This window comes from Talpa occidentalis, unplaced genomic scaffold (genome assembly GCF_014898055.3).
Source record: "Talpa occidentalis isolate TD23 unplaced genomic scaffold, MPIMG_talOcc4v2.1 talOcc4.4, whole genome shotgun sequence".
NCBI classification, from domain to species: Eukaryota; Metazoa; Chordata; class Mammalia; order Eulipotyphla; family Talpidae; genus Talpa; species Talpa occidentalis.
The window spans coordinates 29618528-29623865 of record NW_023604295.1 but is presented as its reverse complement, the minus strand read 5'-3'; positions in this window follow the sequence as shown (position 1 = coordinate 29623865).

Genomic DNA, 5338 nt, shown 5'->3' with positions numbered 1-5338 from the left:
ATGAGAAAGAACTATGAGCTACCTATTATCTTTGTCATTTGCGTGTGAATAGCAAGTATGAGGGTAATGCTATCAGTCAAATGGTCTTTTATAATCTCCAACTACATCAGAAAACTTCAAACAAAAAGTACAAAATCGTGTAAAAGTGATCAGTGTAGGTTCTATGACTTTGAAGTGGTATTAAAGTGCAATTTTCAAAGGTCTAAACTCATGTTTAATATTTAAATAAAATATCTTACAAGTATGGAGTACATGCCTCAGGGAAGCCAAAAGGTTTAACTCTCTTGTTACATTTTATTTTATCTTTTATTTACATATTAATTTATTTAAATTATATTATTTTTATTGAAGTAACATTGGTTTTTAACACTGCATATTATTTAGGGGTACAGGGTCACCCCTTTTCAGATGTGTGCTATCACACCATTCCTACACCAGAGCACCAATAATCCTCTTGTTACATTTTTTAATTAAGGTGCATTTTTTTTTTTACTTAAATTTTTTTTTTTTTTGGGCCTCCCAAGGTGGCAAGGTGGTTTTGAGCACAGGGCTGCGAAGCTGCCCACAGCCTCTATAGCACCTTTTCAATCCATGGCCTCTGGGCGAAGGTCCCACATGGCGCGCAGACCTCTCCTGACGCACCCCCTGCTCCCCTCAGCAGTGTGTTTCATCAGTCTGCCTGTTCTGTTCCCCTCTCGGCTCTGGTAAATTCTCTCACCCTCCCGTGCTTCTGACTGCACCCAGTGCCTGTATAAATAAATAAATAAATCTTTAAAAAAAATTTTTTTAATGGATATAACTGGTTTACAACACTGAACACTGTATGTGATTGAGAAATATCAGGTCCCTCCTCTTCTAGTGTATGCCACCACACTGCACCTACCACCAAGATGCCCCTGTTCTCCAGCAGATTTTTTCACTTTTAAGAAATTATGATAATAAAAGGAAAATAATTGGTTGGCGTGCCATAGTTGGCTGTTGGATTGAGGAAAAAAAATACAATTTAGTTATTTCTCTTGTCTCCTCTTGTCTCCCCTCTGCTCCCCTCCCTTCCCCCCCCCTTCCTTCTCTTTCCCTTTCTTCTGTAAACAATAATACATGGAAAGTAATACAGTGGTTTATCTGATTCTTATGCTCTATTAAGATGCCCCATGTGGTCATTGTTGGCTTATTTTAATGTTGAATTCTTGGAATGCCTGTCCTGAAATTTCCATGTCTGAGAAATGAAAAAGAAACCCGTCAAACAGGTACCAGATGTCTTGATATCTATTGTTCATTTTTTCCACATTGAAAAATAGTACTTACAGTGCAGGGAATGACATTTTCTTGAATGAAAACAGTGTCATTAGAATATCAATCTTAACTTTAAAATTTTGTTGTCAGAAAGTACAGGTTGGGGTCTGCAGGAGGTCATGAGTAACACCTTGGAAAAGAAGGAGCAGAAGCAGAAATGGGCAAAGGGACCCATCAGGCTGTGCTGTAAGGCTGACATGTCTCTGCTAACCCAATGGTGAGCTCTGGAGCAAAGGCTACTGATTACAGGCGCCCTGCATTGGCCTTTACCCAGTAGTCCAGACCCTTGTATCATGGCCTTGTTCAGATATTGGCCCAAGGGTGATGAAATAAAATTGTGTCTAGGCTCCAACACTGAGGTTGGTACTAAAAAAGCCTATAATTGGGAACTAGGTAATGGCCATTATCTTTTTTTTTTTTTTTAAAAAGATTTATTTATTTATTTATGCACACAAGAACTGGGATACAGCCCAGAGGTGTGGGGGTGAGAGGATTCACCAGAGACAGAGTAGGAAACAGAACAGAACAACGGCTGAAATACACTGCAAAGGGGAGCAGCGGGCGAGTCAGGAGATGTCTGCTGCTCCATGTTTGTAGCTTCCTGGCTGGGTATCGATCTCGTGCTGCAGTGGCTGTGGATAGTTCCATAGGTTATGTCTTAACCCCTTGCATCACCAGGGAGGCTCCACTGCCCATTATCTTGAAGGGGTTTCTGAGTGGTGCCTTTTTGTGTTTATTGCACAAGTTATCTGTTCATTTGTCATAGTGCACATGGTCAATTACAGTTAAAAAGCAAGGAAATGAATGCTAGCTGTTTCCTTACCTCTAACTTAGTACTTTGTTTTTATAGAGCTGGTAGATTTTTGACTAAATTCTGAAAGTTTTTCATAATAACATCTACCCCACTGATATTTAGTCTAGTACTTAGTGCACGTACTTTGGACTCATCCTTTTCAGGTATAATTCCAGTACCAAAGTATTGTCAGAATGCAATGTCAGCTCATAGATTTGGAAAGAAAAAGCTTAGTATGGAACTTGCCTCATAGTAGGTGATCAGTTATAAAGTGATCAGTTTATTAAATGAGTGAATGAATTCAATTACATAAAAACTCTAATAACACTCTTTTGAATGTTGCCTCAGTGCCCTGCTATGGAGTGGTAGCAGAATTAGTAATACCAGGATGGCAGAACCAAGTCCAATTTTGAGTTTCTTGAGAGCATTAAGCTGTGTTTTGAGACCTTTGCTCTGTTTCAAATATCTGAACCATGGCAAAAACCCAAATTCAAAATGCATTTTGCAGGAGAATTTTCCACTTAATTGTAAAACCCCTGTGCATTTTAAGGAAAATTCAACCCACATGTTTTATTATTTAATTTACACATAAGACGGTTGTTTTGTAAGTGCTTGTTGTGTCTTTGGTATTTTTCAGCCATTTTTTCCCTTGGAAACAGGAAGTCTTGATTCAGGCAAAGGAAGAAACACACCAGCCTGAACATTTGGCCTGAGAAGGGATGTACAATCCTGGGCACTCTTGTTGGAACCCTGGTGGGCAGGGTGAGATATCCTTTCTGTAGCCCCCATTTTCTACCCATGGGCTGTGTGTCTCTGTCTTACAGAGGTTAGACAGGGTAGCAACTCTGTCTGAGGCTGTGGTGCTCTTTCCTCTTGACAACTCCTGTTGCAACCACAATATCCAACCCGTGGCTTGAGGTTCTGTCACAGGAAGTAGGTCCACTCCAAATCACGGAGGTAGGCTGAAGTCCCTTGGCAGTTGTTGGTGGTAGACCCAAAAACTACCCCTGTCCCCAAGGAACTTGTGAAGAAAGGAAAGTGAAATGCTGCTTTCTGGGTTAATGCTTTGCAAGGAGTTTCTTCTGGTTTGTACCCACTTTTTTCAAGGATGTCCTGAGGCAGGAGGAAAAAGTCAGGGATGTGACTTGCTGAAAATGAAAACTTAATTAATATGTGAGGAGGAGGAAGAGCGCAATTAAATATAATTTCCAGATCTTTCTAGAAAGATATCTGAACAGCACCACAGAGCCTTACCTGGTCATGGTGAGTTTTTATCACCAACATGAAAGGGATTGGGGCAAACAAATTTTAAAAATGTTGGCAGTTGAACTTAACATAAATATGAGGACTTGGCTGGGCATTGTTTTAAATCACAGCTTGTCCCACACCCAGGTGCCAAAGCTATGACAGGGAAGTGGCTGAATCTCCCCTTTTAAGGAAGTGGGGTTCCATTGCTTTCCTTCACTTGGATTTTAAAGTTTTGAAGAATTGTTTTACTTGGCTGGGGATACTGCATCATAACCTTTCTTTAGTGACACCTCTGTGAGCTGACAGTTTTGTAATGAGCTGAGGTGTCATGGTCACAACAATCTATGGGGATCTAAAAAAGGTTTCCCACTGGAAATGGCCCAGCCCAGATGTTCATGTATCCCCTTGTGCCCATATGAACCTAAAAGCTAATGTGGAAGGTGCATAAATATATGGACTACAGCCTACTGGCAACCCAGCGCAAAGTAAAAAATCAGGAAAGTCATCTGAGCATTCAGAGCAATGCAGCTTACCTTCCACTGACAACGCAATGCTGATGAGATGGGTCATCAATTATTTATTTTTATTTTCTACTAGACTTTTTCAAATTATTGAGGAAAATATTGGCAATGGAGGGATTAAGCAGATAAATCTCTCACCCTACCTTAAGGGGTTTCTTCTGCTTCTCAGATGCAGAACAAGGAATGATATGGCCAGAGGTAGACATCTCTAGCCTCCATTCTTGTATCTTGGGGAAGATGCACTCCCAGACCTATGCAGAAGGAATGGAAAGAACTTCAAATTCAGTTCACTATGGTACTGTTTGAAACATTGATTAGAGAGAAAAAGAACATTACCAATGTAAACAGTAGAGTGAGCCCTGTGAGTCAGACCAAAGTCTTTGCCTCCCTCTGTGCTAGGGCCTTCTTTCCCCACATGAAGACAATAAGCAGAATGGAAAATGTTTGTGAGAGAGGCAGAGTTGCAGAATTAAACATATTCTTTTAATCTCTCATAGACATCCATAGGTTACTTGCCCTTCTAGAAAGCCACTGGAAATGTCAATAGAAAGTCTGATAGAATGATGTTGAAGCCTTTCTGAAGATTCTGCAAAGACATGAATCTTTCTACAACCCAGATATCCTTGTAAAACCAGTTGGATATACATATGCCCAGGAAATATCCTTTATATATATATATATTTTTTTTTTAGAATGAATAATCCATTATTCTGTGTATTTGTTTAACATTATTTTTGAAGTCAAACCTGGATCAGGAATAAATTCTCTTGCATTTTATTCAACAAATGTTTATATAATTGGGGATAAGAAAATCAAAGTCAGTGAACTTTTGAGTACCTCAAATATTGTGAGTGAGCAGAATCAATGCCGAAGAGTTTAAGCTGAACATGGTATTGTCCTCGTATTGTGATAATCAGAAAAGTGGACTTGGAAGGAGGCCACCATCAGAAAAGTGGGGTTCCACATTCTAATTCAGAGTCTTGGAATCCCTGGAGCATGCACAAGCACCAAGGATTGTCTTTACCGTGAAGACTGAAAGAATGACAACTCCTTGAGCGGTTTTCCTGTTTTAGTATTAAAGATTTGCAGATTGGAAACATTGGGAATCACTAGTAACATTTTCAATATCTGCTTGCTTGATTATAATGACTAGGGCTAATGGAGCAACTGAAATAAGCCACAGTGGGCTCTAGAGACACTTTTTACAGACCACCATTTTTTTTAAAGTTTTCATTTACAGTTTCAAAGATTTATTTTGTATTGATTTATGCATAAAAGAACTGGGATGTAAAAGGTTCAGGGGGTAAAAGGATTCACCAGGGACAGAGTTGGGATGCAGAACAGGTGGGTCTACTGAGATACACTGGTGAGGGAGCAGCAGGCAAGGCAGGGGATTTACAGGCCACCATTTTTAAAGTGTCCCTAGTTATTGGTGACATTACTCCCAAATATATTTTATCAAAAAAGCCTTTGTATTGATCTT